Source organism: Lepidochelys kempii, chromosome 22, assembly GCF_965140285.1.
Source record: "Lepidochelys kempii isolate rLepKem1 chromosome 22, rLepKem1.hap1, whole genome shotgun sequence".
Lineage (NCBI taxonomy): Eukaryota > Metazoa > Chordata > Testudines > Cheloniidae > Lepidochelys > Lepidochelys kempii.
In genome coordinates, this window is record NC_136401.1 from 4,042,418 (window position 1) to 4,069,132 (window position 26,715).

At 50.0% G+C, this 26,715-nt stretch overlaps 5 non-coding genes across 5 annotated transcripts; 2 read left to right on the forward strand and 3 right to left on the reverse strand.

Annotated features, from left to right (window-relative positions):
- Window positions 1-3,518: 3,518 nt before the first annotated feature.
- TRNAN-GUU (transfer RNA asparagine (anticodon GUU)) lies at window positions 3,519-3,592 on the reverse strand. The gene has a single exon. It is a non-coding gene; the product is annotated as a tRNA-Asn (tRNA).
- A 2,999-nt stretch (window positions 3,593-6,591) lies between these two features.
- TRNAM-CAU (transfer RNA methionine (anticodon CAU)) lies at window positions 6,592-6,663 on the forward strand. The gene has a single exon. It is a non-coding gene; the product is annotated as a tRNA-Met (tRNA).
- Window positions 6,664-7,416: 753 nt separating this feature from the next.
- TRNAN-GUU (transfer RNA asparagine (anticodon GUU)) lies at window positions 7,417-7,490 on the reverse strand. Its single transcript has one exon. It is a non-coding gene; the product is annotated as a tRNA-Asn (tRNA).
- A 10,126-nt stretch (window positions 7,491-17,616) lies between these two features.
- On the forward strand, window positions 17,617-17,698 carry TRNAS-UGA (transfer RNA serine (anticodon UGA)). Its single transcript has one exon. It is a non-coding gene; the product is annotated as a tRNA-Ser (tRNA).
- Window positions 17,699-23,180: 5,482 nt separating this feature from the next.
- TRNAK-CUU (transfer RNA lysine (anticodon CUU)) lies at window positions 23,181-23,253 on the reverse strand. The gene has a single exon. It is a non-coding gene; the product is annotated as a tRNA-Lys (tRNA).
- Window positions 23,254-26,715: the final 3,462 nt, after the last annotated feature.

Here is a 26,715-nt window from a genome sequence, read left to right on the forward strand (position 1 = left end):
ATCTCCCACCTTCAGTTCAGTGACACCTGAATTGTTCCTTCTCCCAGCGGAGCCCAAGGATTGAAAGCAGCAAAATCAAACTCCTCTGTATGGAGCAGGAATGCTCGGCTCTTTCTTCCTGCTGCTGCTGTTAGTCCGTGAAACAATAAGGCTGGAACGCAAGGCTGAGTTCACGCACCAGCGCCCTGAGACATTTCAGTGCCCCAGAGAAAACATGACCCCTGCTATTGGAATCCCTGAGTGGCTGAGATTTGAATGGGAAAGGGACTGTGTGCATGGTCAAAGTTGGAAATGAACAGTCTACAGCAATGGCATTAACAAAAACACACTCTCATCTTCCTCCAGCCAGGTGGGAAATGGGCAGGAATTCTCGCTCTTCAGCCTGGACACAGGTGCGCAATGGCACAGCAGTGAGTGTGCTGGGGGAGCTGGTCTGTGCAAACCAGAGGGTGGGCTGCGTAGGGCACTCAAATGGCTCGGGACAGCCCTGAATGTGATCATGTGGTTTTCCCAAACACAGGCTTGATTCTCTTTCCCTGTTACTAGAAGGTCTCATTGGCTCTCCGCCCCCGCACAGCTGGGGAGTGGGGACATGTGGCCTTTTCCCCCAGCAAAAGGGTGATGCCTGCCTAGCGAGTAAGGGTCGGTTTGGGGGACCCTGCACTCCGGGCAGGCTAAGTTCAGATCTCTGCCCTTTACTCAGCCAAGAAGGAATGTTTTTCGCTAACTTCCCAAGTGGGCAAGTCCGTCCCCACAGAGCTGCCCCATGCTCCGCACTCCCTGAACCCGGGGAGAAGGGACCCTCTACGGCTGGAATCCCGCCTGGCTGGTGCCTTGAACCCGGGTCTGAGCCGACGCGAGAAAGGGAAGTGAGCGAGCGCAGAGCTCTCCAGTGCCACCTGCTGGAGAGCAGAGGGAATTGAGTGAGCGACATCCTGGCAAACCTGTTTCCTGAACTTTGTGACTTTGTCCTCACCCATAACTATTTTACATTTGGGGACAATGTATACCTTCAAAACAGTGGCACTGCTATGGGTACCCGCATGGCCCCACAGTATGCCAACATGTTTATGGCTGACTTAGAACAACGCTTCCTCAGCTCTCATCCCCTAATGCCGCCACTCTGCTTGCGCTACATTGATGACATCTTCATCAGATGGACTCATGGAAAAGAAGCCCTTGAGGAATTCCACCATGATTTCAACAATTTCCTTCCCACCATCAACCTCAGCCTGGACCAGTCCACACAAGAGATCCACTTCCTGGACACTACGGTACTAATAAGTGATGGTTTCAGAGTAACAGCCGTGTTAGTCTGTATTCACAAAAAGAAAAGGAGTACTTGTGGCACCTTAGAGACTAACACATTTATTTGAGCATGAGCTTTCGTGAGCTACAGCTCACTTCATCGGATGCATACCGTGGAAACTGCAGCAGACTTTATATACACACAGAGATCATGAAACAATACCTCCTCCCACCCCACTGTCCTGCTGGTAATAGCTTATCTAAAGTGATCATCAAGTTGGGCCATTTCCAGCACAAATCCAGGTTTTCTCACCCTCCACTCCCCCACACACAAACTCACTCTCCTGAGGGGGTGAGAGAACCTGGATTTGTGCAGGAAATGGCCCACCTTGATTATCATGCACATTGTGTAGAGAGTTGTCACTTTGGATGGGCTATTACCAGCAGGAGAGTGAGTTTGTGTGGGGGGGGTGGAGGGTGAGAAAACCTGGATTTGTGCTGGAAATGGCCCAACTTGATGATCACTTTAGATCAGCTATTACCAGCAGGAGAGTGGGGTGGGAGGAGGTATTGTTTCATGATCTCTGTGTGTATATAAAGTCTGCTGCAGTTTCCACGGTATGCATCCGATGAAGTGAGCTGTAGCTCACGAAAGCTCATGCTCAAATAAATTGGTTAGTCTCTAAGGTGCCACAAGTACTCCTTTTCTTTTTGCTAATAAGCAATGGTCACATAAACACCACCCTATACTGGAAACCTAAAACCTCTCCAACGCATCGTCAAGGATCAACAACCTATCCTGAAGGACGACCCATCACTCTCACAGATCTTGGGAGACAGGCCAGTTCTTGCTTACAGACAGCCCCCCAACCTGAAGCAAATACTCACTAGCAACCACACACCACACAACAGAACCACTAACCCAGGAACCTATCCTTGCAACAAAGCCCATTGCCAACTGTGTCCACATATCTATTCAGGGGACACCATCATAGGGCCTAATCACATCAGCCACACTATCAGAGGCTCGTTCACCTGCACATCTACCAATGTGATATATGCCATCATGTGCCAGCAATGCCCCTCTGCCATGTACATTTGTCAAACTGGACAGTCTCTACGTAAAAGAATAAATGGACACAAATCAGACGTCAAGAATTATAACATTCAATAACCAGGTGGAGAACACTTCAATCTCTTTGGTCACTCGATTACAGACGTGAAAGTTGCAATTCTTCAACAAAAAACTTCAGAAACAGACTCCAATGAGAGACTGCTGAATTGGAATTAATTTGCAAACTGGATATAATTAACTTAGGCTTGAATAGAGGCTGGGAGTGGATGGGTCATTACACAAAGTAAAACTATTTCCCCATGTTTATCCCCTCCCTCCTGCAGACGTTTTTGTCAATTGCTGGAAATAGCCCATCTTGATTATCACTACAAAGGGTTTCCCCTCTCCCCGACTGCCCCCCCCCCCCCCCCCCGCTCTCCTGCTGGTAATAGCTCACCTGTGAGCTCACAGTGATCACTCTGCTTACTGAGTGTATGGTAGCACCCATTGTTTCATGTTCTCTATGTATATAAATCTGTATTTTCCACTAAATGCATCTGATGAAGTGAGCTGTAGCTCACGAAAGCTTATGCTCAAATAAATTGGTTAGTCTCTAAGGTGCCACAAGTCCTCCTTTTCGTCCTGGCTAATTTAAATCTCACCTTGTTCTCTGCCTGCAGGCTGCCCTGGAGAGCTGGGGAGAGGCCTGAGTGTGGCTGTTCCTTATTTGCATATTAAAAGCGGCAGTTTGGGGCCATTGGGGTGAAATGTGAGTAAGTTTTGGGGCTGGGACCCACCTGTCTAGTGCAGGCGGTGCGGAGCCAGGCTGAGCAGAGCCTGCCCCTGGCAGGGTGTGTGGTCACCTTCAGCTGGGAGCAGGTTGCCCAGCTTGGGAAACGCGTGCCAAGGGTTTGCAGTCAGGTTAAGGAGAGATTCTGTGTGTGTCAGTCTCTTGCAGCGTGGGGGTGGGGGCAGGAAGGGAAGGGAAGGGAAAGGAAATGTGCCCAGCTGAAGGTTTTGCATTTGGCCTTGAGGATTAAGCCCGAGCCCCCGGCATGGCTGCTGGGAGATGGGTTTCTGACTCGCATCCAGCGCACTCTGCAGGCCACCAGTTGAACCCCCTGAGGCCAAGAGAGTCTGGTTTGAGGTGGCAAAAAGGGGCCTTTGAGGCTCCCAGCACATCTTGAGGAGCAAGGAAATAGCAGGAGGTTACCAGCGTCCCTGGGTGGGCTCGAACCACCATCCTCTCGGTTAACAGCCGAACGCGCTGACCCATTGCGCCACAGAGACACCTAGAGACCTGGCTGCTGTTACCAAGGCTGTGCAGCCTGCAGATCTCCTGCCCACGCTAGAGCTTGCAAGGCGCTAGTCCGGACAGGACCGGATTCACCGTGGCACCAATGGCTCCACCGTGCCAGGCCCAAGCTCAGACGGGCCCATAACACTCGCTTCCTCCCCTCTCGCAGCGCTGCCGAAGTGGAGCCTCAGAGCAGCAGGGATCCAGCCTGGGAGCCGAGAGCCCACGGGGCCCTGGGAGCTGTAGTTCCTTGGCCAGCTCCCTGCCGAGAGAGCCAGCCCTGGAGCAGGGAAGGAACTACATTTCCCAGCATTCCCTTGGCCACTATCCACAGGAAAGGGAGTGGGGGGAGTGGGGAAGCTGAGACCCCATGCGCTGCAGCTTGCTGTGAATGGGGAGCTGGCTGCTCGAAGGGGGTGGCGCTGTGAATGGGGAACAAGTGTGCCCAAGGAGTAGAAGGCTTTGGTCCGGATGTCACCCTCAAAGACTTCCCCAGGCTGGACGAGGGATGCTGGTGTGACCTCGCCTGGCAGCCCCCAAAGGAGGAACTGGGTGGACTGAATGGACAGTGCCCCTCTCTGTCTGAAGCCTAGCAAGGGAGCACTGTGGATCCCACAAGAAGTTAAAATGAAAAGTAGGGGAGGGGAGGCTCTACTCGAGGACCTGGGCAGCTGTAGATACAGTACCAGGCCCGTAGGAGGATTTCCATTCTGAGCCAGGGAAGCAGAAATTGGCTTTTCCTTTCTTGATTTATCCAATATTCAGAAAGGGAATCGAGCACCTGCCTTCCACATTTGAACATTCTCAAAACTCAGGAGTGCTCAAGCTCAATTTGGGCTGCTTGTTACTTCATTTCTCCCCAATCAAATATGCTGATCTACTGAAACGTGCTGTGGAAAAAGTAGGATAAAATTGAGCAACAAATGCTGGCATCTCCCCCGTGCTAACTCGGACTGGAATTGCTATTTTCAACAGCCATTGTCATTTCTTTTAGTGTTGATTGTTGAAAGGGAAGACAGTAATATTGCCCTGGCAAATTCCCCACAGAAACAAAGAGTGGAGCAAAAGAATAACAAAAGCACCTCACCTTTTCCTCATTTATGTAGGACAGTCTTACGATATGGATCCAGATATCCTCCAATCACACAAGCTGAAAATTGTTCCACTTTACCGCAGTTCTGTAACCGTGCAGGGACCAGTCCCGTCTGTGTTCTGTGCACATCCAAAATTCCTCCTGAATTCAGAAGGGGCTAGTCTGGACAGGACCGGATTCACCGTGGCACCAATGGCTCCACCGTGCCAGGCCCAAGCTCAGATGAGGCCCATAACACTCGCTTCCTCCCCTCTCGCAGCTGCCGAAGTGGAGCCTCGGAGCAGCAGGGATCCAGCCTGGGAGCGGAGAGCCCACGGGGCCCTGGGAGCTGTAGTTCCTTGGCCAGCTCCCTGCCTAGAGAGCCAGGGAGCTTGCTTTTGTGACCACACTACCAGATATTTTCAGCCCTTGTAAGCGAAGCACGTTTACATTTCTTAATTGGGCAGGAGGCCTCTCAGAAAAATTTAGGTGTTGTAGGAGGTGTTGCTTATTCACTGGGGAATGTGAGACCTTCCTGTTACCATAGTAAACCAGTGCAGCACAGAATGCGCTTTGCTCCCAGAGTCGAGAATGGGGTCCTTTGATTCTATACGCAGCCCATTAAGGATAATGGAAAGACTCCCACTCACTTCAACAAGCTTTGGACAGAACTGGTTATACACAGGGTAACTCCACTGTCTTCCCAGGGTCCTGAGCCCACTGCAGAGGGGGGACATGTGAGCTTGTTGCAGAGCTGCTGCTCAGGGATGGGAACCTCCTGGTACCCCAGCCTCCAACATCATCCAGGCTGCACTTTCTGCACAACTACGTGCTAGCTGAGGGGTGCGTGGGAATTGGTGGCCTCTGCTGCAGGTGATGGGCATCTCAGCTACTTAAAGCCATGGCCTAGAGGAGGGAAGCACTTAACTTTAGAGTCTGAAGCTGCCTAGGGCCAGTGCTGAGGATTTAGAGGCCCTAGTGCCGCCGTTGCTAGGTTCAAGCATGCTCAGCCTTGGAATTGCCACCCCTCCCTTGACTAGTAGCTGCAGCTATCTCAGGCTGGCCTCTGACAATTGGCCCCATGGCTATAGTCAGAGAAGCTGCAGGTGGCTCTTTGACTACTGGGGCCATTAAGCTAGGAGCGGATAAAGAAAGTGGAATTAACCTCAAGGAACAGAGGTCACCCATAGGAAAGGAATGTCAAGGGGAGCAGGGAAAGAGGAAGCAGGTGAGGCTTGCAGTGGGAGAATAGTCCCAGCTGGTTGGGGAGCATCTCCAAAGTAGAAAGGAAACAAGCATGGGGAGAGGTGGTGGGGACCAGGCAGTAGACTAGCCTGTAGATGGGAGCAGAGGGAGAAAGGCTGGTGTCTTCAGATTCCCAAGGGCTAAGTCTTCACTTTGGGGAAATGCTGTTTGCAAGGGGCTTGCTCAAATGAGAGGATGGGCGCTGGGGAGGGGATTTGTCAGAACTGACCAGGTATCTGCTGGCTTTGGATCTTTGAGCTGAGAGTGGGACCACACACAGTGACTGGTGACATGGGGTGGCACTGGAGACGTGGCTATAGAAGGTCTGAATGAGGAAGGAGATAAATCTGTGGGGAGCTTCCCTGATGACTCTGAAAGTTCTGCTCACTGTGGACACTGGTAAACCCACATGGGTAGAGCGCAATGAGAAGAACTGGGGGCTGAGGGAGCTGTGTATGGCAATGCAGCTAGTCATGTAGAGGTGTGTGATCAAAATGAAAAATGTCTCTGAGATTCAGGACCGGGGACACTAGGGCACCAATTGCCCTGCCACACCAGACCCATGCTCGGAGCCCACAATGACGACATGGGGCCCACAAATATGTTTGGCACCAGGGCCCACAAAAGGTTAATTTCCCCCTAAATCCAGATGCTGGGGGCCATGGTTGAAGGCACAGCAGAGTGGCGCAGCGGCAGCGTGCTGGGCCCATAACCCAGAGGTCGGTGGATCGAAACCATCCTCTGCTAGGGATGCACTTGTTTCTTTTTGCTCTGGGCCTTCACGCGAGGCAGCGACCAGCAGAGCGCCAAGAGCCTAGGCCAGAGGTGGCTGAGGCTGGGCCTGCCAGGGAGCTCCCTGGCACCTCTGGCTGCCTGGGCTGAAGGCAAGAGGCCTGCATGTGGTGAGGGCTACTGTCCCAGCCTGAGACAGCCGTGCTTCCTCGTCCCCTTCTCCCACCGGCACCAGCAGGTGGCTGCTGCGTAGAACAGGAGGGAGGCTCTCGGGACACTACACAGCTCTGTGTGGCTGTCAGGGGAAAAAGCCGAGGCTCCCGACTCGACCTGCCATTGACTTGTGGGGCTCTGCGCTCCGTCAGCCGGGGCGGGCCAGGCTGCGGCCGGGACTCAGGCTGGGGCAGCATGGCCGTGCTTCCCTGACGAGGCATGAGGCGGGCCAAGGGCTTTGCGCAGCCAACAGGGAAGTGGGAGGGGGGCGTCTTGGAGCCGGCACGTCTTGTCCGTTTCTCCCTTGCCGCTTGAGTGGAGGCGGGAAGGGAGCGAAACATGCCAGGTTCAAGGTTTTGCACTCTGCCATGAGGATTGAGCCCAAGCCCCTGGCGTGGCTGTTGGGAGATGGGTTTCTGAGTCACATCCAGCACACTCTGAGGGCCACCAGCTGAAACCGCTGAGGCCAAGAGGGGCAGTTTTCAGGTGGCAAAAGGGAAACTTTGAGGCTCCCAGCAGGTCTTGAGGAGCAAAGAAGTAGCACAGGGTTACCACCGTTCCTGGGTGGGCTCAAACCACCAGCCTTTCGGTTAACAGCCGAATGCGCTGACCCCTTGCGCCACAGAGACACCTAGAGACTGATGTGCTGTTACCAAAGTTGCTGCCTAGCAGCCTGCGTGTGTGGGGCAGAGTGTTGGGGTGCGGGAGGCAGTGAGGGGTGCAGGCCCTGGGAGGGAGCTTGGTGCAGGAGGGGGCTCCAGACTGGGCAGGGTGTTGGGGTGTAGGAGGAGCTGTGGGGTGTAGGATCTGGGGGGGAATTTGGATGCAGGAGGGGTTCCGTGCTGGGCACAGTGTTGGGAGGGAGCCCCAGGCTGTGGTTTGGGGTGCAGGCTCCAGCTGGGAGGTGCTTACCACAGGTGACTCCCAGTCAGGAGCTGGCTGCTGGCACATCTGTGCGAGAGGGGGAGGGAGGGGGGCAGCGGGTCTCCGTGCGCTGACCACACCTGCAAGCGCCACCCCTACAGCTGCCATTGGCCAGTTCCAAGCCAATGGGAGCTGCGGGGACAGTTCTGGGGGTGGGGGCAGTGCGTGGAGCTGCCTCACCCCCACTTTCCCTGCAGGGACCAGAGATGTGCTAGCAGCCAGCCGGGTCTGGAAGGGGCCCAGGGCCAGGGCAGACACGCAGCCTCTGAGCCCCACTGTGCTGCTGGACTTTTAGCAGCCCAGAGATCGGGATCGACTGGCCGAGGCTCCAGGATCAACCAGTCAAACGCAATTGACGGGTGGTGAACACTGTTATAAGAATATCAGGGTTGGAAGGGACCTCAGGAGGTCATCTAGTCTAACCTCCTGTGCAAAGCAGGACCAATCCCCAATTTTTGGCCCAGATCCCTAAATGGCCCCCTCAAGGATTGAACTCACAACCCTGGGTTTAGCAGGCCAATGATCAAACCACTGAGCTATCCCTCCACCCCAAAAAGTAAACTGAAATGGCCACACAATGGTGTCAGAGGCTAAGAAATAAAAAGCCCCAAGATCCCTCACTCCTCATTGACTGTGAACAGGGGTTTATTTCAAATCCCTTTAGTTCTGTGGCTGGTAAAATATAAGGTTCAAGCGATTTCAAGAGTTGTGACAGTGGGTTCTGGGTGCTGTAACCGTATCTCAGACTGAATAATGATTTTCTAATGATTTAGAAGTGTGAGCAACAAGGATGATGTCATGGTGGGAGTCTGCTATAGACCACCGGACCAGGGGGATGAAGTGGATGAGGCTTTCTTCCGGCAACTCATGGAAGTTACTGAATCGCAGGCCCTGGTTCTCATGGAGACTTCAATCACCCTGATATCTGCTGGGAGAGCAATGCAGCGGTGCACAGACAATCCAGGAAGTTTTTGGAAAGGGTAGGGGACAATTTCCTGATGCAAGTGCTGGAGGAACCAACTAGGGGCAGAGCTCTTCTTGACCTGCTGCTCACAAACCAGGAGGAATTAGTAGGGGAAGCTAAAGAGGATGGGAATCCGGGAGGCAGTGACCATGAGATGGTAGAGTTCAGGATCCTGACACAGGGAAGAAAGGAGAGCAGCAGAATACGGACCCTGGACTTCAGAAAAGCAGACTTTGACTCCCTCCGGGAACTGATGGGCAGGATCCACTGGGAGAATAACGTGAGGGAGAAAGGAGTCAAGGAGAGTTGGCTGTATTTTAAAGAATCCTTATTGAGGTTACAGGGACAAACCATCCCAATGTGTAGAAAGAATAGTAAATATGGCAGGCGACCAGCTTGGCTTCACAGTGAAATTCTTACTGATCTTGAACACAAAAAAGAAGCTTACAAGAAGTGGAAGATTGGACAAATGACCAAGGAAGAGTATAAAAATATTGCTCGTGAAATCAGGAAGGCCAAATCACACCTGGAGTTGCAGCTAGCAAGAGATGTTAAGAGTAACAAGAAGGGTTTCTTCAGGCATGTTAGCAACAAGAAGAAAGTCAAGGAAAGTGTGGGCCCCTTACTGAATGAGGGAGGCAACCTAGTGACAGAGGATGTGGAAAAAGCTAATGTACTCAATGCTTTTTTTGCCACTGTCTTCACAAACAAGGTCAGTTCCCAGACTACTGCACTGGGCAGCAGAGCATGGGGAGGAGGTGACCAGCCCGCTGTGGAGAAAGAAGTGGTTTGGGACTATTTAGAAAAGCCGGACGAGCACAAGTCCATGGGGCCGGATGCGCTGCCTCCAAGAGTGCTAAAGGAGTTGGTGGATGTGATTGCAGAGCCATTGGCCATTATCTTTGAAAACTCATGGTGAACAGGGGGAGGTCCCAGACAACTAGAAAATGGCGAATGTAGTGCCCATCTCTAAAAAAGGGAAGAAGGAGGATCCTGGGAACTACAGGCCAGTCAGCCTCACCTAAGTCCCTGGAAAAATCATGGAGCAGCTCCTCAAGGAATCAATTCTGAAGCACTTAGAGGAGAGGAAAGTGATCAGGAACAGTCAGCATGGATTCACCAAGGGCAAGTCATGCCTGACTAATCTAATTACCTTCTATGATGAGATAACTGGCTCTGTGGATGAGGGGAAAGCAGTGGACGTGTTGTTCCTTGACTTTAGCAAAGCTTTTGACACGGTCTCCCACAGTATACTTGCCAGCAAGTGAAAGAAGTATGGGCTGGATGAATGGACTATAAGGTGGATAGAAAGTTGACTAGATTGTTGGGCTCAACGGGTAGTGATCAATGGCTCCATGTCTAGCTTGGCAGCCAGTATCAAGTGGAGTACCCCAAGGGTCAGTCCTGGGGCCGGTTTTGTTCAATATCTTCATAAATGATCTGGAGGATGGTGTGGATTGCACCCTCAGCAAATTTGCAGATGACACTAAACTGGGAGGAGAGGTAGATATGCTGGAGGTTAGGGATAGGATACAGAGGGCCCTAGACAAATTAGAGGATTGGGCCAAAAGAAATTTGATGAGGTTCAACAAGGACAAGTGCAGAGTCCTGCACTTAGGACGGAAGAACCCAATGCACCGCTACAGACTGGGGACCGAATGGCTAGGCAGCAGTTCTGCAGAAAAGGACCTAGGGTTGACAGTGGACGAGAAGCTGGATGTGAGTCAACAGTGTGCCCTTGTTGCCAAGAAGGCCAATGGCATTTTGGGATGTATAAGTAGGGGCATAGCGAGCAGATCGAGGGACGTGATCGTTCCCCTCTATTCGACATTGGTGAGGCCTCATCTGGAGTACTGTGTCCAGTTTTGGGCCCCACACTACAAGAAGGATGTGGAAAAATTGGAAGGAGTCCAGCGGAGGGCAACAAAACTGATTAGGGGACTGGAACACATGACTTATGAGGAGAGGCTGAGGGAACTGGGATTGTTTAGTCTGCGGAAGAGAAGAATGAGGGGGGATTTGATAGCTGCTTTCAACTACCTGAAAGGGGGTTCCATAGAGGATAGATATAGACTGTTCTCAGTGGTAGCTGTTGACAGAACAAGGAGTAGTGGTCTCAAGTGGCAGTGGGGGAGGTTTAGGTTGGATATTAGGAAAAACTTTTTCACTAGGAGGGTGGTGAAACACTGGAACGCGTTACTTAGGGAGGTGGTGAAATCTCCTTCTTTCAAAGTTTTTAAGGTCAGGCTTGACAAAGCCCTGGCTGGGATGATTTAGTTGGGGACTGGTCCTGCTTTGAGCAGGGGGTTGGACTAGATGACCTCCTGAGGTCCCTTCCAACCCTGATATTCTATGATTCTATGATTTTATATCTGATTCCTGGCAGCTTCCCAAAAGCAAACCCAATTGGTTCTTCCCTACAATTGGTGATCCTGGGCAGCAGGGGATCCCCTTCATCTGCTGGGGAACCTCTCTGGGTCCCACTGTCAGTTCTCCTCGAATTTCCAGCACTTCAGGTGCTTCTGACTCCTTGGGGAGGTTTTCCTTGCAAGGTCTGTGTGTGAATCTTTCTGTGTAGGAAGCAAAGAGTGTGGGACTGTCACTGAGCTGAAGGAGGGAAATGGTTAATTGAGAGAGATGGCTGAAGAATAAAATAGTCCCAGAAGCAGAGGTGCTGGAATGCGGGGGAGGGAGTGGGTCCTGGCTCCCAACTGTTAAAGGTTGGGGAGACTATGCCCTCCAACTCTTTACCGGCCCTAAGGACAAGGGATTGCAGGAGAGGATGGAGAGGAGCAAGCGGGGGCTGGGGTCTTGGGGAGATGGGGCAATGCAGGGTTGGGATCTTGAGGGCATGGGGGGGGCTCAGGGGGATGGGGGGGCCACAGTTTGCGTGCCTGTGGCCCCCACACTTTTAGGGGACTTCCACAGCTCCAGCCCACAAGGATGACAAAAGATTAGCAGGCTACTGTTTTAGGTGCTCAGCGCCCACTGGCAGCCAGCTCCTGCCCGCACCCCCCACTTGCTAGCTGGCCTGACCCACAACCTCCTCCTCTTCTCCTTCAGCTCCTCCCACCTGCCAGTGATCAGGTGTGTGGGAGGAGGGGGGAGAGGAAGAAATAGGGCGGCATGGCAAAATACTGGACAGGGGTGGGGAGCAGGGCCTGAGATGGAGCAGGGGTCAAGCAAACCCCAGGAACTCTCAAAGTCAGCACCTCTGAGTACAGAAGCCTCCCCTGTGTTATACCAGTAAAATAAAAACCAGCAGGATCTTATTAAAGGGGAAAAGGCAAAATGCCACATTTATTGTGAATACAGAAAGAATCATAGTAAGCAGTTAGTTATAGTTATAACATTCCATTCAATTTTATATTTATTCTCACATTCATTCATACAAACACACACACACACACAGGTTCTGCAAGGTTGTTATTATAGTTACCAGCCTTAGAGTTGCTCATGCCAAGCCACTGGCCAGGTGGCCTGAACATGAGGAGGGAGCAGGGCTTGTCAGATGCTCATCTGATGCTCCTGGAAGTTCGTTTGTAGAATCAGACCCCAAAGTTCTCACTTTGTAGAGTCCATTTTTATAGGAATTTCTTCCTATGCCAGTCTATGGGAATTGCTTCATCATGCTGTTGCTGAATCAATCAGCATATGGTACATTCCTGACGGCTCTGTGCTGCCAGATGTTATCTTGTTCTTTGGTTCTCCCATCCTTGAGGCTGTTGGGTGGATTCCAGTCTGCCCTCCAGGGGTCCTCCGGTTGTTTCCACTTGACGCCTTCTTCAGCCGATGGACGCTGGATTCTTAGACTGGCACCTCCCTGATCATTCAGTTATTATCCACACCAAGCATCCATCCACATACATCCTCTATCTCTATTTTAATCACAATTGTTGACAAAGCGAGATGAATACAACAAAAGGGCGGGGAGTCTCTGGGTGCTGTTTCTGTTCTTACAGAGTATTGCTTTGAGTCTCTCTCTCTGTGTGAGTATATGTTGTTACAAAGAATTGCTTTGAGAATAGACTCTGTCTTAGAATGTACTCACACAATTAGCAGCTTGCAACTTTCACACAGAGAGGGAGAGAAACAGTTCCAAAAACCAAGAGACCTCTTAATCAGCAATACCCTGGAATTTAAACTATGGGGAATCAAACTCATTTGTGATTTTAATACAGAACTTCTTTAATATGATCCAACACCTGAGTCTGAGCTACCAGGATCCCTGCCACAGAGCAGGGTGCACAAGTCTCAGCCTCCCTTTCCCACACATGGCTCTGGACACCACCAGGAATGATTTGGCTCCTGGCACGCAAGAGCTGAGTTACCTGGACAGGGGCTTGAACCCTGGTCCCGCCCATTAAAAGCCTGATGTTCTGTGGACTGAGCTGGCCAGGCTTGCTGAGATCCTCTCCCCATCCTCTTTTTCTCCATGCCCACTGCCGATTCCTCCTCCTCTTCCTCCCTCCTGCACCTCAGGGTCAATAAATCTCTGCACCTAGACAGCTGGCCCGCCTGCTGTACCCCAATCCCCCATGCCTAAGCCTTCCTGCCAAAGTCCTGCACCTGGCTCCATAGAATTAAGTCTCACGTCTCACTGGGAACTCGACTTCTTGTGCCCAGAGAGTCTCTGCCCCCCTCAGTAGCTGACCAGAGAAACACAGTATCCACCTTTTCCAAAGAAGTGCTTGGAAAGGCTTTTCTCATGTGGCCTAATGGATAAGGTGTCTGACTTCTGATCAGGCAATTGAGGGCTCAAGTCCCTTTGCAGTTGGGCTTGTGCAGTTTTCCCTTTGTGCTGAAAGTCCTGCTTTCTTCAGGACTGAAACCTATTCTTGGCCTCTCAGGGCAATGCTCTGGCTTCAGCTAGAACCCTGGGAATGAGTTGGGGGTTGGGCATCATAAAGGCTAGGAAGTGAGCTCCAGGTGCATCCAGTCTAGCTCTCAGGGTTCCTACCCCACTCTGAACTCTAGGGTACAGACGTGGGGACCCACATGAAAGACCCCCTAAGCTTATTCTTATGAGCTTAGGTTAAAAACTTCCCCAAGGTACAAACTTTGCCTTGTCCTTGAACAGTATGCTGCCACCACCAAGCATTTTAAACAAAGACTAGGGAAATAGCCCACTTGGAGACATATTCCCCCAAACTATCCCCCTAAGCCTTACACACCCCCTTTCCTGGGGAGGCTTGAGAATAATATCCTCACCAATTGGTTACAAAATCATGAAATAGCCAAACCCCTGCATCTTGGAACAATGGGAAAACCAGTCAGATTCTTAAAAGAAGGATTTTATGAAAAAAAAGGAAGGTAAAAATCATCTCTGTAAAATCAAGTTGGAAAATACTTTACAGGGTATTCAGATTCAAAACACAGAGGATCCCCCTCTGGGCAAAACCTTAAAGTTACAGAAAACAGAAGTAAACCTCCCTCTTAACACAGGGAAAATTCACATAAAACAAAAGATAAACCAATCCGCCTTGCCTGGCTTACCTTTGCTGGTTGCAATATTGGAGACTTGGATTAGGATGGGTTGGAGAAGGTGGCTTTGTGTCTGGCCTCTCTCAGTCCCAAGAGAGAACAACACCTAAACAAAAAGCACAAAACAAAAGCCTCCCCCTCCCCACACACACAAGATTTGAAAGTATCTTGTCCCCTTATTGGTCCTTTGAGTCAGGTGCCAGCCAGGTTATCTGAGCTTCTTAACCCTTGACAGGTAACAGGATGTTGCCTCTGGCCAGGAGGGATTTTCCAGCACTGTATTCAGAAAGGTGGTTACCCTTCCCTTTTATGTATATTTATGACACTAGCCTTTGCCATTCCTGACTTGCCAAAGTAAATGGGCAGATGCCCGGGCTAGTGTGTAGAGCAGTTTCCCTCCTCCAAATGTGCGGTTGTCCCTGTGTTTGAGGGGGCTAAATTGCGCCTTGGGAGCTGGGTGTTTCTCTGCTTCTCACCAGCTGGGGAAAAGCCTCTTGGGGTAAAATCTCCTGCCCCGCTGCAACAGTGAGCACCTGGAGTGGGAACGGTCAAAGGCCCCACTGGCGGGGCTGGCCCTGCTTTCCTATCATCTTCTGATGTTGGCCACTGAGCATCAGCAGCCGCCCCGCATGCTGGTTGCCTGGTGGCCTTCAGTGGGTGTTTGGCATGGCAGGGAACAGGCTGGCCAGGTGTCTTTATGCCCGTCTGCTGGCACACATAGACATGGTCTTCCCCTCCTCTTGCCCTACCCTCAGTTGCTCTGTGGCTTGTAAACCTTCCCTTGGAGCTGTCAACTCCAGCCACCTCTGCTCTAGCTGCCCAGAGGAGGAGAGGTGTTCTGGGCTCCATCCTGGGTCTCTTCCTCCCTCCTGCCTGGCCTTGACTATGAAGCCTGGCCCTGGCACTCCTTTTCTCATGCACCATGTGGGCAAGAGGAAAAGTTTGACAGCAAGCACAAGGGCCAAACTTGTGGGCATCAGGTGAAGCAGTGAGAAGCCCAAACTTCAGGTCAAACCACAGGCATCAGTAGCCAGAGTGGCAAGCTCTAGAGCCCCAACAGCCAGGAGGCTGTGCACAAAGGTGGTTTGGGGATCAAAGATTGAGCAGGAGTCAGGAGATGAAGAATCACAGGATGGGCAGAGCTCTGGGCTCGGCTTGACCCCTCCCAACTCAGGAGGCTGATGAAGAGCAGAGCCTTGTAGATGTGTGAAATCTACCCTGCACTCGGTAAAGGGAGGGACCTCTGTGTCTTTTGAGCTGGGATTGTATTTTCCACAGGGCAAAATGATTGGCAGAAGCCATTTGCTTAAAGAAAACCAGTGCTCCAGGTGAGGTTTGAATTCACAACCTCAGCACTATTCCAGACAGGACTGCTCTATAACTACTATGTGCTAACCCATTGCACCAGTGGAACCCCTAGTTAGGGGCTTGTCTCCTTGTTCCATGGATGTATGTATGGATGAGGGGGTTGCATTAGCTAAAACAAATCCATATTAAATGCTGCAGGACGGCAGCAACAGAGGTGGGGAGCCTCCTTCCGTGTGATCGAGCTGGTTCCCACCTTCCGCTGCTGAGGGGAAGGTTGGTGCTTTGAGCCACCCGGTGCTGGAACTTCTCCTGGGTGAGGTTAATGAGACTCTGAAGAAGTGAAGGGAAGAATTTTCTATTCCGGCCGATCTCCAGCTGTCTCCTGTGGCCCTTCAGGCTCTCTGCTCCCCTGTTGGGGTGATGCAGAGGAAACTCCCGACCTGGGTGAGTCACGGAGAGGCTGTGTCCCATGCCATGTGTGTGTGGGAGAAGGGTAGGGTAGGGTTGGGGTGGGCTCCAGGGGAAAAGGTTGGGTGTGACAGTGTGTGGGAGAGAGGGAAGGGTGTGTTTCTTAGGATATAAATGAGGGCAAACACAGGGGTAGTGACAGTGAAGCCCCGGGTCTGAGTGTTATGACCCTGTGCGGTTCTGCCATTCACCTTCCCCTCCTGTGGTCTCAGCTATCATTGAATCCAGCATTTTTCACCTGTCATCGTCCTAGAGGTGTCACACATGCCCCAAATACAGAGTGTCCCTCTTGGAGACGAGAGGACTGGAGCGGATTTCAGCTGCTGGACAGCTCTGCTGGGTTTTCTACATTCGCAAGGGGAACTGCTGAGTGTTTTCATTCATTTCAAGCATCCCCATTCAGCGGACTCCTGAACACACTGGAGATGGGTCTGGAAATCGATTTTCACTTGAAAAAGTTTTTAAAGAGAGTCATTTGGATTTGAACTAGGAACCCATTGCCCTCCAGGCAAATATTCACCTAATGAGCTACACTCTCAGCAAAGACTGCCCTGTGTAGTCCAGAGCAGGAACAGCTTTGAACCTGTGGGTTAGTAAACTTTATCTGTATACAAACCCCACGGCTTAAAAAACCCCCACACCTACTCTGTGTCACCAGAGCACAACAACTTTCCTTGGAGCGCACACTGCTCCCCAGCTCCGTGCCCTTCAATCTCCCCAGCATTGCTCCAATGCCTTAAAGGAACAGGGCACAGGTAACTCGAACCTCTTCATCCCGATAGGTTTAATGTCCAAATAATTCCATGGAGACCAGAAGCGCAGAGCTCCTCTGAGTGTCAGCCCTATCTCGGTGTCGGTCCCCAGCAGTGAGTGTGGCCTACAATGGAGAGGTCACTTTTTTATAGTTTGAACATTTGTGGTTTCCGGTAGAATTATTGTCTCTCATACGGCAGACCTGGTTTTCATTCGTAGCCAGTGAAGAGCTGAGTATTATTGTCCAATGTAGAAGTTACAGAATTTAAACTAGGAAGAACGGTCAATTTTACCATCATTTCACACCTTTACATCCAAACACAATGACTTTCTGAATGACCCATCCTCGTTCAACCAGAAGATGTTGGGGGTGGGATGTAGGAGTCACTGGGGAAAAGACAGAGACACAATTTCCTTTGCACAGATCCATGAACAGCAAAACTTCCCTATGTGTCCTGTCTGAGACAGGGCATTCAACTCCAGTGAACCCTTCTCTCCTGCAATGGCAATGGTCAGACAGAGGGGATGTGGCCACCTGCATCCCTGACAGGGAGATATTGGCTTGGCTCTTTCTTTATGCTGCTCTTGTTAGTCCATGAAACATCAAGGATGGAATGCAAGGCTGAGTTCATGCACCAACCCCCTGAAAAATGTCCATGCCCCAGAGAAATCCTGACCCCTGCTATTGGAATGACGTGCTGGAGATTTGACTAGGAAAGGGACTGTCTGAATTGTCAGTGTGGGGAATGAACAATGATCTACAGCAATGTCTGCAGGGGAAGTGGATCTGAGCAATTTGAAGTGACAATTCTGTGAGAACTGAATCATAGTGTAGTGAAATAGCCATACATCATGTAGTTGTGGCCGAGTGGTTAAGGCGATGGACTTGAAATCCATTGGGGTCGCCCCGCGCAGGTTCAAATCCTGCCAACTACGGAAGGACAAAAGTGTTATGATTATTGCAATCTTAGTGCCGCAGCATGCGAACTGGAGCAAGATCTGGTCTCACTCTGAGGTTGTCTACACTTAATACGCTGCTGTGACACTGCGATAGCACTTTGGAGTAGACAGTTGCTACAGCGAGTGGAGGGGTTTTCCCATCGCTGTAATAGTTACATTGACAGGACAATTCTTCCTTCTATTTAGCTCTATCTAACCAGGGCTTAGGTCAGCTTAACTATATTGGTTTGGGGGTGTGGATTTTTCACACCTTGAGAGACATAGCTCTGCCAGTTAAGTGACCACTATACACGAGCCCTTAGATCCCTCTTAGGATTTCCAGGCAGGCACTGAACTGTGAGAGGAAAACATCAGCTCACAAACACAGACACTGAATTCCCCACAGTTAATCTCTCTGCACTTTCCAGAACGTCACAAAATTCAATTCATTCCTGCTAGGACAGAGAAAAAATAAGTGACACAAAGTTTTTGGCTTGATTACATAAACTTATGGGTTTAATTAACATAGTAAAAATATGTACCGATTCCTCTAAATAACACCATAACATGAGATAAGAACAGAGACAAATTTTGTCAGTGACGACTAATTTCAGTAATGATCTTCCCTTTATTAATTTCCACGCCACCCCCATTGGAGGTCTGGGCCCCTCCAGTGTAACTGCTCTGCATTCGCCTTCCCATTAGAATTGGTTTTGGACACTCCCAACTTTTGAAAATTGTGCAATTCAGAATTTGAATAGTGACCCCGGCTCCTTTCTGCACCTGCTCTACATTGCTACACAGCACCTTCTCCACCTGCAGAGTCACCTGCAGGTTCAGCAGGGACCCAGGCAAGGACAGTGGGTGTAGCTAACAGCCCAGTGTGCCTGGCAGTGAGGCAGGGGCAGCCCGAGGCTGGAAGCTCTGAGTCAGCTGTAAAGAAGCAACCCCCCCCACACGAGTACAGCAATTGAATTCCTCAACTTTAGCATCATGACACCCTGTAGAAAGCCCCACGTGTCCATTGTTTTTTCGCAGGGCTATGCAAAAATCAGGTGATACCAGTTTTGAAGTTTGAGTAAATAAAGTTTCGGAGATAGTTATTAAGCTAGCAAAAATATGCCAAAGATCCCTCTGCATAACATAGAAACATAGAATATCAGGGTTGGAAGGGACCCCAGAAGGTCATCTAGTCCAACCCCCTGCTTGAAGCAGGACCAATTCCCAGTTAAATCATCCCAGCCAGGGCTTTGTCAAGCCCGACCTTAAAAACCTCTAAGGAAGGAGATTCTACCACCTCCCTAGGTAACGCATTCCAGTGTTTCACCACCCTCCTAGTGAAAAAGTTTTTCCTAATATCCAATCTAAACCTCCCTCACTGCAACTTGAGACCATTACTCCTCGTTCTGTCATCAGCTACCGCTGAGAACAGTCTAGAGCCATCCTCTTTGGAACCCCCTTTCAGGTAGTTGAAAGCAGCTGTCAAATCCCCCCTCATTCTTCTCTTCTGCAGGCTAAACAATCCCAGCTCCCTCAGCCTCTCCTCATAAGTCATGTGTTCCAGTCCCCTAATCAGTTTTGTTGCCCTCCGCTGGACTCCTTCCAATTTTTCCACATCCTTCTTGTAGTGTGGGGCCCAAAACTGGACACAGTACTCCAGATGAGGCCTCACCAATGTCGAATAGAGGGGAACGATCACGTCCCTCGATCTGCTCGCTATGCCCCTACTTATACATCCCAAAATGCCATTGGCCTTCTTGGCAACAAGGGCACACTGCTGACTCATATCCAGCTTCTCATCCACTGTCATCCCTAGGTCCTTTTCCGCAGAACTGCTGCCTAGCCATTCGGCCCCTAGTCTGTAGCGGTGCATTGGGTTCTTCCGTCCTAAGTGCAGGACCCTGCACTTATCCTTATTGAACCTCATCAGATTTCTTTTGGCCCAATCCTCCAATTTGTCTAGGTCCTTCTGTATCCTATCCCTGCCGTCCAGCGTATCTACCACTCCTCCCAGTTTAGTATCATCCGCAAATTTGCTGAGAGTGCAATCCACACCATCCTCCAGATCATTTATGAAGATATTGAACAAAACCGGCCCCAGGACCGACCCCTGGGGCACTCCACTTGACATCGGAAGGTGAAATAGGAACAGAGACAAACCTTGTCAGCAAAGGCTAATTTCCCAAACTATCCTTGTTAGAATAGAGATATTCAGGCCTGCCTGTAAAGCCTACACTTTGAGAGTACAGTCTATTTTTTATCACAGTGTATTTTTACTGTGTGTTTTCATCACTTAGCTAGTTATAGGGTGTCATAAATATAAAGGGAAGGGTAAACCCCTTCAAAATCCCTCCTGGCCAGAGGAAAAATCCTCTCGCCTGTAAAGGGTTAAGAAGCTAAAGGTAACCTCGCTGACACCTGACCAAAATGACCAATGAGGAGACAAGAGACATTCTAAAGCTGGGAGGAGGGAGAAAAACAAAGGGTCTGGGTCTGTCTGTATAATGCTTTTGCTGGGGACAGAACAGGAATGGAGTCTTCGAACTTAGTAAGTAATCTAGCTAGCTATGTGTTAGATTATGATTTCTTTAAATGGCTGAGAGAAGAGCTGTGCTGAATAGAATGACTATTCCTGTCTGTGTGTCTTTTTGGTAACTTAAGGTTTTCCCTCTAGGGATTCTCTATGTTTTGAATCTAATTACCCTGTAAGGTATCTACTATCCTGATTTTACAGAGGTGATTCCTTTGCTTCTATTAAAAGTCTTCTTGTAAGAAAACTGAATGCTTTTTCATTGTTCTAAGATCCAAGGGTTTGGGTGTGTTGTTACCTATTCAAATTGGTGAGGATTTTTATCAAACCTTCCCCAGGAAGTGGGGTGCAAGGGTTGGGTGGATTTGGGGGGGGAAAGACGTGTCCAATTACGTTTCCCAGTAAACCCAGTTAAATTTTGGTGGTGGCAGTGGAAATTCCAAGGGCAAAGGTAAAATTAATTTGTACCTTGGGGAAGTTTTAACCTAAGCTGGTAAAAGTAAGCTTAGGAGGTTTTCAGGTCCACACATCAAGTTGCAATGAGGGAGGTTTAGGTTGGATATTAGGAAAAACTTTTTCACTAGGAGGGTGGTGAAACACTGGAATGCGTTGCCTAGGGAGGTGGTGGAATCTCCTTCCTTAGAAGTTTTTAAGGTCAGGCTTGACAAAGCCCTGGCTGGGATGATTTAATTGGGGATGGGTCCTGCTTTTGAGCAAGGGGTTGGACTAGATGACCTACTGAGGTCCCTTCCAACCCTGATATTCTATGGTTCTATGATCTGTACCCTAGAGTTCAGAGTGGGGAAGGAACCCTGACAGGTCATAAATCAAATTGTGTTATAATAAACGTGACAACTTTTCTTGTTCCCTGAAATGATCCTGTGTAGTGTTGTCTGTATAACATCAGCACAGCCTAATGGTCTACTGTTCTACTGCCCTTTACTCATACAGTAATAACAACAACATTTCATTACCCCCTGCCCCCCCCACCCCGCATTCAAGTGGTTTGTAACCCAACCCCAGCCAAAATCTTAACAGAACAAAGACTCTCTATGGAGTCTAATCAGCTCTGTCTTTAATCAGTGGAGAGGGGCAGGTCAACTAGTACTTGTGACTCAGGCAGACCATCAAGCTAAACACCTGTCCCCACCCTCTCTCCTGATGCCCTCAGTCAGCACAAGCTAAGGACAGTTCTACTGCCCTTTACTCAGACAATAAGAACAACATTTCATTACCCCCCACAACCCCACGCATCCAAGTGATTTGTAACCCAACCCCAGCCAAAATCTATCACTTGGGCAACGCAGCTCTCTTTGCTGGATACCTTGGTAGATTAGGTGTGAATGTAAATACAATCCGGTCCTGAAGCCTTTCCCCACAGCCCCCAGCTCATCACTAGCTGTCAGGGAGAGCTCATTTAGACTTTGCTTACAAATCATCATTTGAACTTATTAGGTTGGCCAACATCACCAACATGAATGCTCTGACATGGTCATAAAAAACAACAGCTCTATAAGGAAGCTAGTCTATGTTCATACTTTCCAAATCTATTATACTTTTTCAGATACACGTATTTTTTCATACACTTTATATGCTTTTAAAGTATGTAGTAATATTTCTATTTCAATTTCAATACAAAAGTCCAAACAATCACTACATTGGCAATACTGTATGTAATGAGTTCACAAACCTGGATGGGAAGAAGTTGGGGAAATTCAGGAGAGGTGTAGGGAAATCCTTGCCTGCACCCCTCTCCAACTGGGGAGCCTGAACCTCGCCATCCTCACCACTTCCTTGAAGGGAAGCCAAGCTCTGGGTGAGCACCAAACGCTGACGGGGCAATTCTTTCTGGCTCTCCACGGAGCCCACATCACTCTGGTGTAGGAAGGAGCCCTCAATATCAAGCAAAAGCTCCAAACATTCCCCACACCCCCAGCCAGATAAGCACAGACACATGGAGGCAGAAACAGAGGCAAGGAGATAGAGCTTCCACCTCCACCATGTAAGATGGAACCAGCCATCTGGGAGGAACCTGCTATATGCCCAGAGGCCTTTATTCCTCCAGCCTGTGAAGACAGAGGGGATGTCAGGAAGTTTCCCCTTCAATCTCACACACAAAAGGCCCTTCTTAGGAAAGCAAAATTATGAAGAGAAAAAAAACATCAAGAAGGACACCAAAGAGAGAGACTTTTATGATCTTGGAGAATAGTTCAACAGCTGACCAGGGACTTGAACCCTCGACCCTCAGATTAAAAGTCTGAGGCTTTACCAACTGAGCTCGCCAGGCTTATGAAGAAAAAGAGCAAGTTCATACAGAGGAGGAACTAGTCAAGAAAAAGAGAGCAGGAAACAATAGAGGAAACCTGCTGCTCTCTCTCTATCTCTTCCCAGCCCTAGCCCTGGTCTCCTCCTCCCTCCAGCACCCTGAGGCATTTTGCCAGCACAATGCCCAAGTCAACTCCACCCTCCCCAAACTCTAGAAGGCCCAGCTCATCAACCTGGCCACTCTTACAGCCTCCTCTCCAGCCCTGATCAATAGGGAGGACGATTGAGTCTCCCTCCCTCAGGCCCACCCTTCAGCATTCCTGGGTAAAGACCAACACCGCCAAAGTGACTTTGGGCCAGCAGGTCAACCAAGCAGGCTGCCTCCTAGGCCTTGCTGCAGCCCAGCTGCAGGACTCAGAGTAAATCCAGCTCACATCCCTCCCTCTCTCTTCTCCTCTCTCCCTCCCCTTGGCTTTCCCAACACCTGGCCCCACAGCAAAACAGAGACTGGTGCTTTCTGGGCCTGCTCCTGCAGACGTGGGCTTCTATCCTGCTTCTCAAGGACTCAGCAGGAGAAAGGGGTCTTTCCAGGAAATGGCCACAGCTTCTGGGAATCCCTGTCTGGCTCTGGACACCACAAGGAACCATTTGGCTCCTGGCACACAAGGCAACTTAAAAGCTGAGTGCCTGGACAGGGGCTTGAATCCTGGACCCTCAGATTAAGAGCCTGATGCTCTACCACCTGAGCTATCCAGGCTTGCTGACAGGGTTGATCCCTTTCACCACAAGAAGTAAGCCAGCAGGCAAAAGAGAGGCAAAAAAAAGTCCCAGGAACCCCTCCTCTTTTTCTCCGAAGCCACTGCCTTTCAGCGGGATTCCTCCTCCTCCTCCCTCCTGTGCCTCAGTGCGACTAAATCTCTGCACCTAGACAGCCAGCCCATCCGCTGCATCCCAATCCCCCAGGCCTAAGCCTCCCTGTCCAAGTCCTGCACCTGCCTCCATAGAATTAAGTCTCACATCTGGCTGGGAACTCCATTTCTTGTGCCCAGAGAGTCTCTGCCCCCTCCCTAGATGACCCGAGAAACACAGTGTCCGCCTTTTCTAAAGAAGTGCTTAGACTCCCTCATCATGTGATCAGATGGATAAGGCATCTCCCTGTGCATCAGATGATTCAGGATTTTAGTCCACTCGTGGCTGTGCTTGCTTTGGTTGAAAGTCCTGCTTTCTTCAGGAATGGAACCTCTTCTTGGCTGCTCAGGCCAAGCTCTGGCTTCAGCTATACCCCCAGGAAGGAGTTGGGTTTGGGCATCACAAAGGCTAGGGCGTGAGCCCAGGTGCGTCCAGTCTAGCCTTTGCCATTCCTGACTTGCCAAAGTAAATGGGCAGCTGCCCAGGCTAGCGTGTAGAGCAGTTTCCCTCCTCCAAATGTGCGGCTGTCCCTGTGCTTGAGGGGGCTAAATAGCGCTTGGGGAGCTGGGTGTTTCTCTGCTTTCTCTGTTCACTGTGGTGGAAAATTAACCACTCGTTGTGTTTGGTTCAGAACAAGACTGAGGCCAGCTTTATTCAAGCATGTGCATACAGGGAGAGTCAGCCAGAGCTGCTCTGGCGTAAACAGAAAATACAGGAGTTTATATAGCTGAAAACCACAATTGGTCAAGCGCACTTCCACCAATGGAGCTTTCGCTTATTTGGCATATAATGCAAGCCTTAACAGTAGTTTTCCCTTATTTGGAATATAACAAAACAAGCTTTTCCTGTTATTGACAGGTTGTTCTTTTGCGATTAACGGTCTTTCCTAATTTCTAGCTGTTAGGGTTACATTTCTTAAGCTGTGCTGCTGCAATTGTCCAACAATGGAATTTTTCTTACTGTCTTCTTAGGCTTCATATACACAGTTAGCTTGACCAAAGTTTTGGGCCTACTTAGGTCTACCATGTTTTTCCTCCACACCACCAGCTGGGGAAAAGCCTCTTGGGGAAAAATCTCCTGCTCCACTGCAAAACTGAGCACCTCGAGTGGGAACAGTCAGAGGCCCCACCATGGGGGCTGGCCCTGCTTTCCTACCATCTTCTGATACTGGCTGCCGAGTGACAGCAGCTGCCCCACATGCTGGTCTGTGGGTGGCCTTCAGTGGGTATTTGGCATGCCAGGTGGCTGGGAGCAGACCGGCCAAGTGTCTTTGTGGCTGTCTGCTGGCCACACATAGGCATGGTCCTCCCCTCCTCTTGCCCCACCTTCGGTTCCTCTGTGGCTTTTAAGCCTTCCCTTGGAGCTGTCAGCACCAGCCTCCTCTGCTCTAGGTGCCCAGAGGAGGAAAGGTGTGCTGGGCTCCAGCCTGGGACTTTTCCTCCTTCCTGCGTAGCCCTGACTATGAAGCCTGGCCCTGCCACTCCTTTCTTCAAGCTCCATGTGGGCAAGAGGAAATGTGTGGCAGCAAGCACAAGGGCTAAACTTGTAGGCATCAGCTGAAGCAGCAAGAATCCCAACTACCAGATCAAACCACAGGAATTGGTGGCCATTTCAAGATCCCCAACCAACTGCAGCCATCCTGACCAAAGACCTGGACCAAGTGGGCATGAGTCACCCAGCAGAAGGGAAACAACTCACTCTTGTACAACTGGAGACAGAGAAGGTGAGCACTGTGAGCTCCAGGGCTTTACCCCAAGCCAACATGAGGTCCTACTGAGATTTAAACTCAGATTTTAGGATTCAGAGTCCTGAGTGCTGACCATTACACCATGGGACCAGTTTATACTGCTTTTGCTGGAGGTCGGTGACCCTCATGGGGCTGGCTTGTGTAAGGGGGCTGTTGGCCCCGTACTAAATCTTAGTGATGTTTTTTTGGTTGGCTAGTTCCCAGTCCCAATAGAAGGGGGAAGGGTCAATGGGAAATCAGGACCCTGAGACTGACAGTCACCAGAGGCAATGCAGAGAGGCCAAAGCTCCAAGTTAGTGGGACTGACGGGCCAGGCAGTCTAATGAGGGAGTCACCAGGCAGAGGGTCCCATCCTCCATGTGAGCTGGAACTATCTGGGCCAGAGTGGGGCCGAGCTAAGGTGGGAGCAGGAGCCCAAGAAGAGCCGGGGAGCAGAGCTGCACAGGAGTAGTGCCAGAAACTGCTACCTATAGGAATTCCCTACCTGATTCCTGACATTGTTCTTATTTGCTGACTTGTCCTAATTTGCTAAAACTTGGAAGTGGCATGGGATGGAAGCGTAAAGTCTTCGGCCTCCAAACAACCCTGCCTGGTGTGCGTCTGTATCTATTACCTCTTCATACAGGTTTCAGAGTAGCAACTTTTGTATTTGCAAAAAGAACAGGAGGACGTGTGGCACCTTAGAGACTAACCAATTTATTTGAGCATAAGCTTTCGTGCGCTACAGCTCACTTCATCGGATGCATTCAGTGGAAAATACAGTGGGGAGGTTTATATACATAGAGAACATGAAACAATGGGTGTTACCATACACACTGTAAGGAGAGTGATCCCTTAAGGTGAGCTATTACTTGCAGGGGGGTGGGGAACCTTTTGTAGTGAGAATCAAGGTGGGCCATTTCCGGTAGTTGACAAGAACGTCTGAGGAACAGTGGAGGGGGTGGAGGGGGGGGAATAAACATGGGGAAATAGTTTTACTTTGTGTAATGACCCATCCACTCCCAGTCTCTATTCAAGCCTAAATAAATTGTATCCAGTTTGCAAATTAATTCCAATTCAGCAGTCTCTCGTTGCAGTCTGTTTTTGAAGTTTTTTTGTTGAAGAATTGCAACTTTTAGGTCTGTAATTGAGTGACCAAAGAGATTGAAGTGTTCTCCAACTGATTATTGAATGTTATAATTCTTAACGTCTGATTTGTGTCCATTTATTCTTTTACGTAGAGACTGTCCAGTTTGACCAATGTACATGGCAGAGGGGCATTGCTGGCACATGATGGCATAGATCACATTGGTAGATGTGCAGGTGAATGAGCCTCTGAGAGTGTGGCTGATGTTATTAGGCCCTGTGGTGGTGTCCCCTGAATAGATACGTGGACACAATTGGCAACAAGCTTTGTTGCAAGGATAGGTTCCTGGGTTAGTGGTTCTGTTGTGTGGTGTGTGGTTGCTGGTGAGTATTTGCTTCAGGTTGGGGGGCTGTCTGTAAGCAAGGACTGGCCTGTCTCCCAAGATCTGTGAGAGTGATAAATTTGTTAGCGTCTAAGGTGCCACAAGTCCTCCTTTT